The 15672-nt window shown below is 35.8% G+C and overlaps 1 protein-coding gene across 1 annotated transcript in view; it reads right to left on the bottom strand.

Moving 5' to 3' along the window:
* The window catches only part of CNTNAP2 (contactin associated protein 2), a 1946973-nt gene that overhangs the window by 1272450 nt on the left and 658851 nt on the right, over positions 1–15672 (bottom strand). The gene's annotated exons all lie outside the window — the stretch shown is intronic.

The following is a 15672-nucleotide window of genomic DNA, read 5'->3' on the forward strand; positions in this document are numbered from 1 at the left end:
TTTTTTAGTCTGTTTGAGACAGTGCAGTAACTGGAGGCATGGGGATGACCAGGCTAATCCTCAGGGTCTCTATTACAACACTGACCCATGGAAAGCCATGTGGACAGGGCCATGTGTACATGACTGTAGTCCAGTGCAAGAATGTGAGTACATGTATATGTTTCTTAGAATTTTGGATTCCCAGCCAAGTGAATTTTAACAATTCTTCAGATAAAAAATGAAAATAGCATCTGATTAAGAGCATCTGCTCTAATCTTTGAGGGCTCTCTATAAGGTCTTTGCTAGATAGCCAACCAACATCATGCCTTTCCCCTACGGTACAAATACAAATATGATGCATAAATCTTTGCTCTCATTCATAGGGAAACTCAATGTGTTGCACTGAGTGTTATTATTTTTGGGAACGATTCCTAGATGTCATGGGGCATTTGAGGTACTATTATTACAAGAAAGAGTGATTTGTTACTGTTTCTTCAAGGGATAACACAGTGGGGTACAAAGGTTGCCAAAATACACCATCTTTCCACTTTTGTTTTCATTAGGAAAGGTTCTAATGTCATAGCTTTTTTAATGTTACAGACTCTGAACATGATATTTGAGATGTAGCATAAGATTAAATAATCCATCCCATATATTGAATACATACTTCCTTAATTCTCAAAATGTAAAATTAAAATAGAATAAATGGCTTTACTATGAATGAATAATCTAAAGAATTGGCAGGCTGGGGAAGTTCTAGCTCCTAAAGTCTAATCCCTACCATAGACTTTGCACCCGATCAATTATTCTACCTTCATTTTCCCCAATATACTAACTGATAAAAAGGGCATGTTAGCGTTTATCCACAAGAGGATGCTTCAAAGGATGAATAATTAAAAGGGTTGGCAAGTTCCTTTTAATTAGAATGGTTACACAATTGCCAACAAATAATAACCCTTTTTTTCAAAATTGAATGCCCAGAGGTTAATTGACTTGCCAAAGTCTCAAGCATTATCCACCTGCATCTATATTCAGATTGCTAAATACATTTATCTTTTAAATATTCATGAAGCATTAAAGTTCCAAAATCCAGTAAATTATGTAAAAGTATTTGTTCTTTGATTGATCAGATATAATTTCATTCTTTAGCCATTTCATGTAGGCAAATGAAGCAATGTAACACAACCCTGATAATCTTGATAAAGAAGAAACACAAGGGCCAAAGAATATTTGAGCAGGAGTTCATGTGTTCCAACAGTCTCACCGAATGTTGATATTCTTCTGATTATAGCTTTAATTTTTTTATTTTTATTTTTTAAAGATTGGTTTTATTTTTTTTATTTTTTAAAGATTTTATTTATTTATTTTTAATTTTTAAAGATTTTATTTATGTATGTGAGAGAGAGAGAGCATGCCAGAACACAAGCTGAGGGGGAGGTGGGCAGAGGAAGAAGCAGACTCTCCACTGAGCAGGGAGCTTGATGTGCGACTTGATCCCAGGACCATGGGTTCACAACCTAAGCCAAAGGCAGGCACTTTACTGACAGAGCCACGCAGGTATCTCAAAGATTTTATTTTTCACTAATCTCTGCACCCAACTTGGGGCTTGAACTCACAATCCTGAGATCAAGAGTTGCATAGTCTACTGACTGAGCCAGACAGGTGCCTGATTACAGTTTTTAAATTAGGAGATGATTTTCATATGCATATCTAATGTTTAGAGATGGACTGACAATCTCCAGCTGTCAGGAATTTAGGCTTAATTAGAATAATACTAATAACAGTGATTTTAATGCATTAGTATAGTACTTTGTTTTTTACTAAAGGCTTTATGTTGAATCTATCAAATAAGGCAATTTCAAAAAATATTGTACACTTAAGAAAGCAGCTCATTATAAGATAATTATTAAATTTTTGAATTTTAATAGACATTTGAGAAAATGAGAGATTAAGGAAAATGTGAAAATAAAGTGAATATTCATAGAATGCAAATTTATATGCATTTATATGCGTTGTATCAATGGTCAGTGTGAGAGCTGCTGGTCAATAAGAAGAGATAGAAAAGCAAGCCCATATGCATCGTGGTTGTTAAAATTCTTGTCATCTGGAGATTTTTATTGTTCTGGGCTAATACTATTCGAGTCCCTGGTACATATATTTTAGCAGATGTCACTGACAGTACTATGATGATAATAAGGAATTCTTTGTCTTTTTTCAAGAGATTTTTTTTTATTTGTATAAAGAAATACTATAAGTGAACTTAGGTGTTTTATTTAAGTTTAGAAAATATATTTAAAACTAATACAGCTGAGTAATATATGTTTATATATTTAGTATATGCTTATTATGTACTGGACTACAGAGGCTATTCTAGAACTTTCCTAAAACCAAACATTATGTGTACGGTGCCAGGTTAATGGGAGGATCTCTATAAATGCTAACAGCATTATTTCCACTTCATGAACTGTTACCCTCAGATTCTTTCCACTGGCTTCTCCCTTTAGTCTACAAACATGTTCAGTTTTTTTCCCTAACCTATAAAAAGGAAAAGAAGTAAACCAGCCTTCCTAGACTGTGACAGCCTTCCTGACCACCCCTGTGTTCTCCCCTAAGTCTCTGTCTCCTGAGGTATTTCTTGTATTCTCCCCAACCCTCTCTCACACCATCCCCAACTATTTTTTTTAAATGTACACTTTATAATCACACCTTCATTCTAATTAGCTGTAATCTCCACGAGGGTAGAGAATATATCTCTTTTATTGTCCATTGTTCATTGTAGCCTCTGAGCCATAAGAGCCAGAAGAGTGAATTTGAGGAATATTTGCTAAATAAATGAATTCTTACCACATACTTGTGTTTATGTACCTTCCTCAACCATTATTCTATTTAAAAATCCTGCTTTAAATTTGGGCCTGGTACACCCATCTCTAAAAGTAATCTCAATCTCTAGTTACCACAGGAGCTGACTCTGCTTCTCCAGTGTCACGGGTTTTCCTAGTATTTCTGATGACATTATTAACATTTTTTCTTTTGTTTTATTTGTCTGTTGCATGTTTTCCTAGAAAGTCCATTGAATTTTGATGAATCTCTTTATCATTGGCTATCTCTTTTCTATTTACCCACTGAGTGACCACATCCAATCTTTTCCTCTTCATTGATCATTCATAGTTTATGGCTTCCGTATCTCTACTTTCAGTCCACACATCTTTCTCCAGAGCTTGAGAATCCAATTTCTACCTGCCTGCTGTACACCTCATCTAGGTATCTGCTTTCAGTTCAGACTTACGGATTCTCATACTTTCTTTCTTGTCCTCTCTATGTGAGAAGCTGAACATTTCTGTTCATTTCCATCCAACTCTTCCCACTGTTTTTCTTGTCATTCTTCTATCTCAGTCTCTTCATATTATCCCACGAGGTGTTTTATCATTTATTCTGATACTGATTAGTAATTGTTCCTATGTGTTTCCTGTTTCAAAGCCATGAGACACAAAAAGCCTCTTTTCTAAGGATATACCTAGAACATAGCTTAAAGAGACTATACATAAGTATGAGGAAATAATACATGGTCACAAACAAGGTCTTATTGGAAGAAACAGTGAAAGTAAGCAGGGGCTTCAAATACAAAGAATAATTTACATTTCTTTTTATTAAAAAGATTTTATTTGACAGACAGAGATCACAAGTAGGCAGAGAGGCAGGCAGAGAGAGAGAAAGGAGGAAGCAGGCTCCCCGCAGAGCTGAGAGCCTGATGCGGGGCTTGATGCCAAGACCCTGGGATCATGACCTGAGCTGAAGGAAGAGGCTTTAACCCACTGAGCCACCCAGATGCCCCATAATTTCCATTTCTCAAACTATTCCCATACATTCCCATACTTTTTTTTTTTATATTTACCTTTGCAAACACTTGGTCTATAAATATGTGCATAGTTCAATTAAAGTATGTCTTGGCTATTAAAAGTAGAAGTGGTTGGAGTTGATTGGCCTTCAGGACTTAGTATCCATGCCTTATGGAGGTCAGTACCCATGAAGACTACCATGCTGACAAGTCCATATGGTAACAACTGCTTCAAACTATTGATAAAGGATATTTGTGACTTAGAAGAGCTCTGAGGAGTTGAAGGGGAAAAAACTTTTCTCAATTTCCCATTCTAAGTGTTAGGTAGTGGTTGGTAGTGGTTGCGTGGAGATATATGCTGAAATAGCTTTTGAGTTTACCTCCGGCTCAGTGGGAAAGATTGCAGTAATCAAGCAGTAATATCTACATGGGCACTAGGAATGTGAAGAATGGTTCAGTGTGGTATATCACTTTATTTGTTCAAACTAGGCTTTTTCAGGTTTCCATGTGCTACCTTATCCTGAGACTTAGTAAATGCTCACTGTAATCATACCAATTATAATTTTATAGTTGTGGCTTTGTTTCCACTTGTTCTTAATTACCCATTTTCTTAATGCTTACTTGTCCTTTAAAAATTTTCTCTATGTTACATATTTTTGCAGAGGGAGCATATACTAAATATTGCCATGTATTCCATCATTTCATCAAATTAATCTCTGGCTAATTCAATTATGATCCAACTACAGAATCATATTCATCCATTCCCATTCTTCCTCTCCCCCCCAATGATATTATTCATTCTGATAGTCCAAACCCCTTTGTTTTCTTGGTATTAGTGCCTTATTTTCTCAATATTCTCTGAGGATGGGAAAATTATTTCTGGGTTCATCCACTAAAAACTACATGAAAATGTTTGAATTACATTTTGATCAGTTTAATTACTTTTACTTCTTATTTGCAAGTATATTAGTACTTTCAAAGAGCTAAAGAAAATTTCTAAGAATATCCTTTACCTCTTTTTAAACTTTAAACTTTTAAGAAGTTCAAGAAGAGGGATATTTATTTGTATAATATAGTTAATAAATTGTAGAGGGATATAGACAGGGGTGATAGAAAGATAAAGTTAAATTACATGAATATGTCGATAGGTAGAGCAAAGTTCATCAAATATAGGCAATTCCATAGAATAAAAACTGAGTAAAACACTAAAGAAATGGTATGTATAGAATTCAGGATTCTGGTTACCACTGGGATGGGAAAGGTGATATGACCTGGAAACTCTTCAGGTATATTCTATGCTTTGTTCTTAACCTTGTAATGGGTATTTGTATTTTCAACATATTACTACTTAAGAACTATACATACATTTTTTATGCCCCTTCATCTATGATGTTTTAACAAGTAAAATTGAGGTAAGGTCTTTCATTTTCCAAAGTACAAGTACATTCTCCTTTGTTCTTTTAATATTTATGTCTTATTTCTCAGACTTTGGAGTCTATCAGTAACTTATGAAGTAGTTATTTATAAACTCATCCTTTGACTATCTTCCCAGTGATTCAAAATAAGTTCTCAAAGTCAAGAGATGAATGGGTAAAGAAGATATCATATATATATATATATATATATATATATATATATATATATATATATGATGGAATATTACTCAGCCATAAAAAGAATGAAATTCTGCCTTTGGCAATAACATTGCTGGAGCTAGAGAGTATTATGCTAAGCAAAATAAATCAGAGAAAGAAAAATACCATATTATTTCACTTATATGTTGAAGTTAAAAAACAAAACAAATGAACATATGAGGGGAAAAAAGAGAGGCAAATCAAGAAACAGACTATTATCTATTGAGAAAAAACTGATGATTACTGGAGGGTAGCTGGAGGAATGGGTTAAGTAAGTGATTCGTATTAAGGAGGGCACTTGTGATGAGTACCAGCTGTTGTATGTAAGTGATGAATCACTAAATTCTACACCTAAAACTAATATTACACTATATGTCAACTAACTGGAATTTAAATACAAATTTGGAGGAAAAAAAAAAGAAAACTTGTCTTTAATATTCTCAAACAAGAAAGGGGGGTATCTTTCATTATAAGGCTGTAAGAGGAAGGGACTATACAAGGAAGAGAGAAGAGGGACTCCTTCCGTTCTCCATGAGGAGGCTTTATTCCAGAACTGGCGGTGGCTGCAGGTGACAGGTGTCATATAGGATACAGGTGTCATCTGTGATGCCCAGAAAACCAACCATCTTTCTCTGGACCATTTGATAATTGACCTTTCCATGGTAACATCCACAAGATACCCATTTAAGTCTCATCACTGAGAGGAGGATCATATTTTCCTTCTTAATCTCATTATTGATGTGGGAGAAATGATTAATATGAAAGCCTTAAAATAATCATCCAGGGTTAATTCTTGTTGGGAAGTCAACTGTCATAACCATTACAAGCACTGAAAATGATGCCTGACATATTGTGGGACTTAACAGTATTGAACTGTTATCATAGTTTTTTCATATCTTGCCTAAATTCATAAGTTCTAGGATTCTTCTGAACTCACATTTTTGCCACGTCCTTTTAACATTTGTGTTTGTTTATCTTTTTAACTAATTATTGAGCTGCCAAGGTAATGGATGTTCATCTTTTTTTCTGTCATCGTATGTGCTTTGATTCCTTCTTACTGATTTATGGAGAAGAATGTATCTAAGGTCTTTTTTGTTTGTTTGTTCGTTTTTTTGTGTGTGTGTGTGTGTTCGTTTTTTAAAAAAATATTTATGTATTTGTTTATTTGATAGAGATTACAAGTAGTCAGAGAGGCAGGCAGAAAGAGAGAGAGGAAGGGAAGCAGGCTCCCACTGAGCAGAGAGCCCAATGTGGGGCTCGATCCCAGGACCCTGGGATCATGACCTGAGCCGAAGGCAGAGGCTTTAACCCACTGAGCCACCCAGGCGCCCCTGTATCTAAGATTTTACTTCTCTCTTTAGTTACCTCTCCTTGCATCATTTCTTACTCATCTTAGGTAGGGGTCCACACAGAGAAACATGGTTGAATAAAACTGATGGAAGGACTGAAGTCAAAGAACTAGCTGCATAGTTAGAGATCTTATGCAAAGTTTTATAATGTGTTACAGGGAAGAAAACAGTGTTTCCCAGGAGGAGACACTGAATGTAAAAAAAGACAGGAGAAAAGAGAAGTTGGTAACATTAGGGAGCATCACTTTTTCTACAAGTATAAAAATGTGTGGCGATCAGAGAGAAGTGTCTTTCTGGATGTGTGTATTAGGGGAGAATGACAGAGATCTCCCAAGATAACCAAGGGAGTGCCATTTATTGCAGGAAGGGGAGGTATTGTGTCAGCACCACAATTGAAGAACAGCTCCCTGCCCTGGTAATTTCTAGTACAGAATTTCCTCCATTGACATCCACAGAATGAATACCTACAGAGACTGATCACCCCAAATTTTTCTTTACCTTTAAAAATTACCTTTCCTGGGGCACCTGGGTGTCTCAGTGGGTTAAAGCCTCTGCCTTCGGCTCAGGTCATGATCCCAGGGACCTGGGATCAAGCCCCGCATTGGGCTCTCTGCTCAGCAGGGAGTCTGCTTCTTCCTCTCTCTGCCTGTCTGTCTGCCTACTTGTGATCTCTGTCCGTCAAATAAATAAATAAATAAAATCTTAAAAAAAATAAAATAAAATTACCTTTACTGAAGAACTGAAAATTCCTACTTCAAGAAATATATGAGTTTCTCAAGCCTTGGTCCTAGATACTTCTCATCTGTATTACAAAAAACATTGGTTTCCAGATTTTAAATACCATCTATGTGTTCATGACTCTTAAACTTATATAACTAGTCTGGACAACACACCAGTTGTGACTAACTAGACCTACATATGACTAACCATACCTACATATCTAAGCATAACGAGACCTACATATCTAAGTATACCCCTTTACCAGGGTGTAGCCATCTGACTAACTCTCAAAGTGGAATGTTAGTATGAGTCATGTGTATGTGTATTACTGGTCATGTGTATTACTGGTCACTGCCTTTAAGAAATAGACTTGTTTTTTCTACTCTGTATCTTCTTCTAAGCAAATAAAGTGGAACACAAGATAAACCTTCGATGCTACATCTTGATCATATCCAAGGTGACTTTTGAAACATATCTGGCATATGATAGAACTGACATGAATCTCTGAATGACTCGTTGGAATAGAACTACCCATACTTTCTAGGAACACGAAATTTTTCCATTACATGTGATAAAAGAGACATTTTATTCTCTTTGAGCAAATAATTTGTTTGGTGGCCTAGCTAGTACTTACTAACTAATATATGAACATAATTGCCTAAAGGTATTATAAGTATCTCAAATTGAGAAAGTCCCAACTTTGATTTTTGCCCCAAATCTACTCCTCTTCCACTCTTTCCATTGCAGAAAATAATAAAAATCAGTTACTTCTTATTTTTATTACATTTCTGGAAATAGTCTAGGTGCATTAAATATATTTATTCATTTTTCCTTACAATAACTCTATGAGAGCACTATTTTTAATCTACATTTTATGGATGAGAAAGCGGAAGTACAATGACATTAAACAATATACTAAAGGTCATTTAGCAAGTGTCAATGGCCACCCATACTGGCCACCTGATGCATGTTCTTCATCATTTCACTCTACTGCCTCTATGTGATTCAAGAACAATTCTTTTAACCAACAAATATGTTATTTTAAAAATATCTGGGGGAGTTGGATTCAAGAGAAAATATGCATAGGGGATAAAAAGGCTTTAAGTAAAATTAACACATAGAAATATTTACCATATGCCAAACAACACCACAGAGGGGAAGAAAAAAATATATATACATGTATACAACTTTTAGCTATCCAACTGGTGCCTAAATTACTTAGTGGACAAGACAGAGAAAGAAAATGGATTCACATATTACTATAGTTGCCTGATTGAACAAATGAAACTACTCTTTCAAGTTTTCAGGATACTAATAGCATAGAGAATGTTTTCATTGATTATGATATTATTTTGAACTACATTCTTTACCAGATTCCACAAATTAAGCATTGAATAAATTTCAAAATATGCAAAATATGCTAATCCCTATGCACACATTTACATGGAAGTCAAAACTATATTGATAAGCAAATAGCTCTCTGATTATCTGGAGTGAGGCAGAGGTGAAGCTAGAGTATACAAGGTTAGGAATATATGGAACATTTTCCTCTAAATCATTCAGAAATATATTTTTAATGCCTAGGGCTTGAAAATTATTTGGAAAGAGATAGTTTGAGATAGATTTCTCTGACTAAACCATGGCTGTATACATATTTTGCCATTTACACGTATATATGTGTATAAATACACACACACACATACAGACACAGATACGTTAGAAAGATGGATGGATAGACAGACAATAGCTAGCTAGCTAGCTAGCTAGCAAGCTAGATATAGAGAAATATATATATATTTTCCATTTAAAGTAAACTGAGAAGATAAAGGTTAAGTCCTCTAAATAAAATCAATGGCTAAACCAGAAATTAGCTTTAAGACAATAACAATACCTCAACATAAGAATGGCTGGATAATATGGAAAGGGGCTGAAGTCATCTTCTATAAATAATCTTGTTTCTATTCCTATAATCACTTCAATATTTACTGTCTACTATGTATCGGGGACTGTTATGGACACCCAACATGTACCAGTTTAAAAGCAAAGAGTCCAATTTACTCAAAGTTAAAATTCTAGGCAGACAAAACAAATAAATATAATATTTAAGTAAATTATATGCTATGATAAAAATCCATAAATGTTGTGAAATTTTTCAAAGAGCAGAACAAGGAAGGGTAGTCATGAAGATTTTGAGAGTAAGGGTGTATAAACCCAGTATTAAGTAGAGTGGATAGGATAGGCTTTATTGAGAAGATAACATTTGTTCAAGTACCTAAAGATAGGCGAGAGTTAGTCAAAGGGGATATCTGAAAAGAATATTCTAGATAGAGGAAATATCCAGTGCAAAAAACCCAAAGTTCCAGAATCAGTGTGCCTGTATCTAAGTGAATAAGGATGAGAATGGTAGTTAAGAGGAGTAATGAATTAATGGGGGTCGCCTGAGTGGCACCCTTGATTAAGTGTCTGACTCTTGGTTTTTGGCTCAGGTCCTGATCTCAGGGTCATGAGATCAAGCCCCTGTTGGGTTCCACACTCAGCACAGAATCTTGAGATTCTCTCTCCTTCTCCTTCTGACTCTCCCACTCTCTCAAATAAATAAATCTTTAAAAAAAGAGAGAGAGCGATAAGTAATAGGGAACAGCCATACGGGTATTGGCTTTTACTCTGAATAAAACAGTGAACAATTACAGGGTTCTGAGCAGTAGAGCAGTTACATGATCTGATTTCTATTTTAAAAGGAGAATTATGGCTGTTCTATTGGCATTGGTGTACATGGGAGCAGGAATAGAAATAGAGAGATCTGTTTAAGTTCTTATAATCATTCAAGAAATAGCTGGTGTTTCAGACCAGAGAGGTAATAAGTAGTTGTATTTTGGATATATTTTCAAAGTTGAGCAACAGGATGATGTAATGGATATGATAATGTGAAATGAAGAGAAGTCAAGGAAATTTGTACTAATCACTCAAAATAGTGGAGTTGAAATTAACTGAGAAGAGAAATACCTGGTGTTTAAAGACATAAAACTGATTGGGATGACCAAGGAGGTGAGTGAATGTAAATGGGAAGAAAAGAAAACTAAAGACTGAGTCTTGGGGTATTTCAATAGCTAAGGAAAAAGTCTGGGTTATTAAAAAAAAAAAGTCAACGAGGAAGACTAAGAAGAAAGAATAAGAAATTTAGTAGGAGGAAACCCAAAAGAATGTGGAGCCCAGATATCAAAGAAAGTATATCATGGAAGAAGAAATGCTCCACTCTGTTAAATTTGGAAGACATGACAAATTCAGCAACAATGGAAAAGTGACCATTGATGGCGTAGTGGGAGTGAAAGAAAACTTGGAATATGTGGGGGTATGAACATATGGGTTGAAGTGGTCCAGGAGAAGATAGAAGAGAACTGAATGGAGCAAGTCAAAACATTTCTTAAAAATTTTGCAACAAAGGAGAACAAAGGAGTAGAGCAGTCTTTTGGGGGGAATCAAGATTGGATTTTTTAAAGTCTGAAGAAATCATAGCATATTTGTATACTGAAGAGAAGATCTGGAGAGTAATGTGATTAAGAAGAGAGACAGGGGTTAGTTTCTAAAGTTAAGTCCCAGAGTTGTTAGCATGAACTGGGCTTTAATGCATAAACAGTGGGAATGGCCATAGATAGAAACATGGATGTTGTCTGGCTCTTTCCTCCTGAAGCTCCCCCACCTTTGGCTGGCTGGCAGAGGAAGAAGTAGAGAGTGCAGAGCCCCACATGAACCAATCTGTGGGCCAGGATGAATGTGTTAGACATGACTACTCCCCACATTACACTGGCCAAAAGGAGTCATCTGTGATGCCTAACTTCCAGGACAACCAGAAATCAGGCTGTTTGTCAAGAAAGAAAAGGACATTGGCTTGGTGAACAACTAATCATCCACTCCCACACATTTAGCTTATTGATTATAAAGTTAATTAATTAATGAATTAATTAATTGTGGGTCTTCTTACTGATTAAATAACATAATATAATAAAAGAGAAAAAGGAAGGGCTTTTAGAGTACTGTCAACCTAAAGATACATCCAAATTTAATAATGTTAATGTGTAGAAAACCTCCTGATAATCACTTATTCTTAAATAAAACATGCTACAATTTCTAGATTTTACTTAGGTTTAAAGAACTATTTTATCAAAAAGGCTGGGTGGCTCAGTCAATTAAGTGTCTGCCTTTGGCTCAGGTCAGGATCCCAGGGTGCTGAGATTGAGTCCTACATTGGGCTCGTTGCTCAGTGGGGAGACTGCTTCTCCTTCTGCCTGCTGCTCTCCCTGCTTGCACTCTTTCTCTGTCAAACAAAAAAATAAAAATCTAAAAAAAAATGAATAATTTTACCAATAACATGATTTGAGGAAAGATTTTGGCTCTTGTGTCAAACTCGTTAACTTGGTTATTATTTAAAAAGTTCTAAATTACAGCTAAGGTCAATAAGTAATATGAGTGCATTAATATTTAAGTGATCATACGAATATTAAATGGATCTTATGTTTTGTTTCATTTTTTTCTTGTTACCTGACTGGTTTTTCATTATGGGATTCAATTTTAAGTATGCATCTAGTAGGAAACTATGGGCTCAGGTTAGTGTTAGGATTGAAACTGAAGTTGAATTTAGAAACATGGTCAGCGGTGTCAGAGTCACAGGTTAGGTCATGAGTTAATTTTAACAACTTTTAAAAAAATTTTAATTGATCTCTTTCAGTACCTACTGGTGTTAATGTATAATGCTGCACTGCTCTTATTCTGTCAATAAATTTGTTCAAGTCCCATTAATTGGGGAGATAGATCACTCTCTTGGTGCCAATATGCCATTTAAGTGATGTCCTTTTAAATAAACTTTGACTCTGGCTTGCTTTTCTTTAAGGTGTGACTCACTCTTTGTGGAGGAAATTGAAATACACTTCCTAATCTCTGCTGAAGGAAACCTGAAAAATCTAATGTAATTTTCCACAAGTTGCCTCAAACTTTTACCGTTACGCTCAATCTCGATTGCTTTTAATATCATTTCATTCATAGGATCTGAGTCCACATACTGTGTCAGCATTTTGGGCTTTCTTCTGAGAGCCTGGGAGCTGTCTGATATGTAAATGTAAAATCTCCGAAGCTTTAAAGAGTTCATCCTCAGAACTGCAGATTCACATTATCCTGTTATCATTTTCTCAGTGTTGGATTCTCCCTGGTGTTTTAAATGTATTGAGGTTGGAAAAAAGGCATTTATGCTGACATGTACAACGTTACATGAAATAAATAATGTACAACAAATTCTATCTAAAGGAGAGGAATATTAGATAATAAGTTTAAATTATCATAATAGAAATGTCAAAAACTGAAATTATGTTATTAATAAATATGACTACCTTTCAGCAGATGCTATCATTAAATAGGAGGTAGTTTACCATTTTAAAAAACCTTAGAGGGAATGAAAGAGTCTCAGAGTTGGTAGGGGAACCAGATAATATATGGTGCAAGCCCCTTTTATAAGAGGTATAAATCTCTCTCACCGAGGTTCATTCTTTCTGATATCTGCACAGAACAAATGAATGCAGAGATGAGTAAATCTCTGAGTAAATTTGCCCAAAAACTCTCTCCAAGAAACACGAAGTACTCCTCTGTCAAGAGAAGCCCTTCATTTTCCTCCTCAGACTTGATTTGCTAATGTAGACCTTGGTGGTTTTTCCAGAATTAGATCTAATTGTGATTTATTTCCTTCAGTCCAGGCCCTTAGTGCCTCTTCCTACAGATGTTTTCGAATATTGAATTGTTCTGAGCTAATTTCATATCTGTCTTATTTCTTTCCACTTCCAAATTTACTCTGACAAGCGTGACTTGTTGGTATCTTTGAGTTCCTTATGCCTGAGGGCACACGCACAATCCGTGACTTTCCAGAAACAGCTATCACCCCCCTCCACTCCACAAATCCTGTTGCACAAATATGCTTCTATAGTGTAAATGTTCCAATAAATATGTTGATTTTATCTTTTGTAGTTTCTCTGAGCACAGGATATAGAAGTAAGCATAAAGGAAGTAGCATTTCATGACTTTAACACCATTTCATCAGGACCAATCCCGGGTCATACAGTATGTTGACAGATCGTGTGTGTGTATATGCATGTGTGTGTTTCTTGTACCCCACCTCCACCTGTCCATGTAGGCACCGAGCCTAGTTGGCTGCTCTCTCATTGCCCCTCACGTGGCACCACAGTCACTGCTCCTGCAGTCATTTATTTTTCCTTATTTTGTTATATCAACTCTCTAACTTCCTCAGCACATCAGCAGTGAATGGGAAAGAGCCAATTAAGCATGCCAGTGTAGATTTCAAAGACCACTTTAAGAGTGATATGTTTATGTGTTCTTACAAGGTTTCTGGTTTTGAAAGAAAATCCTGTTAAAACAATGACAAAATTAATGTCTCTAATACTAGATTTTCAGGAAAACTAAAAAAAAAATTAACTTTTTTTTTTTTTTTTACATAATTTCAAGCTTACAGAAGCGTGGCAAGAACAGAGTCAGAGACAGTGTAAGCCCTTTTATTTTTTTAAGATTATATATATATATATATATATATATATATATATATATTTAGAAAGCATGTGCACCAGGTTGGGGGGGGGGTTTGGCAGAAGTTGAGGAAGAGAGAGAATCTCAAGCTGACTTCCTGCTGAGTGCAGAGTTCAATGTAGGGCTCTATCTCGTGACCCTGTGATCATGACCTGAGCTGAAATCAAGAGTCAGATGCTCAACCTACTGAGCCACCGAGGTGCCCCAGCCTTTTAGTCTATATTTATAGTCCCCAGTTTTGCTCTGAGCTGTGTGCTTTATCCTTCCTCTTTTCTCTCCCTCTCCCTACACACACACACACACACACACACACACACAAACACACACACACTTTCTTTGTCTGAACCACTTGAGAATAAGTTACATACCATGTGCATTTACTGCCAACTATTATAGTGTACATTCTCTCAAAATAAGGACATAAATCAGTAAGTGTAGAGTTACCAAATCCAGGAAATTTAACACTGTTCCATCTAATCAACCTCCTTTCTCCCAATTTTGTCCACTGACCCAATAATATTCTTATAGTATTTTTTTTCTCTCCAGGATAGGATCTAGATTAGAATCTCATAGTTGATGTTGATGTCACTTTTAACCTAGAGTCACCCCTTAGCCCTCTGTTATCTTTAATCATCTTGACATTTTTTGAAATTTATCCTACCCTCCCACCCTTTTTTCAGTAAAATGTCCTCATAGAGTATTTCTCATTTTGCCTTTTTTTTTTTTTTTTTAAAGTAGTTTCCATGCCCAGCCTGGAGCTCAATGCGGGACTTGAACTCATGACCCTGTGATCCAACGTGAGCTGAAATCAAGAGTCACTTAACCAACTGAGCTATCCAGATGCCTTACATTATTTCTCACTTTGAATCTGAGATATGTTTTCTATGATAGGCTCTATCCAGTGACACATATTCACATATTTAGTGGGATACAACCTGTACTGTGTTGGGTCTTCAGCCCATCACATCTGGAGGTCCACAACGTTGATCTGCTTCTCATTGGTCATCTTTATTTTGATCATCCACTCAAGATGTTATCTAGTTTCTCTTGTATAATTATTTTTTTCTCTACCAGCTGACAGGTAATTCTTCGGAGATACTTTAAGACCGTACAGTTATGGTACTCCTCATAAAAATATTTCCTATCCCCTAGTTTTAATGACCATTGATGTCACATGCTAGAACTAATACTTACTATGATAGTTGCAAAGTGATGGCTTTCTACCACAGCACACCTTCCACAGTTATCACGCAAAAGTTGGTTTGAGGGTAGGAAAAGAATAAATGAAACAAGATGGGATCGGGAGGGAGACAAACCATAAGAAACTTAATCTCACAAAACTGAGGGTTGCTGGGGGGAGGGGTGTAGGTAGAGGGTGGTGGGGTTATGGACCCTGGGGAGGGTATGTGCTATGGTGAGTGCTGTAAAGTGTGTAAACCTGTCGGTTCACAGACCTGTACGCTTGAGGCTAATAATACATTATATGTTAATAAAAAATTTTAAAATTAATTTTAAAAAGTTGTTTTCCTATCAAAAGCAAGAGCCTTCTCTCCCATTTTAGTTATCTATCTAATAT

The sequence above is a fragment of the Mustela nigripes genome, chromosome 4 (assembly GCF_022355385.1).
Source record: "Mustela nigripes isolate SB6536 chromosome 4, MUSNIG.SB6536, whole genome shotgun sequence".
NCBI lineage: Eukaryota > Metazoa > Chordata > Mammalia > Carnivora > Mustelidae > Mustela > Mustela nigripes.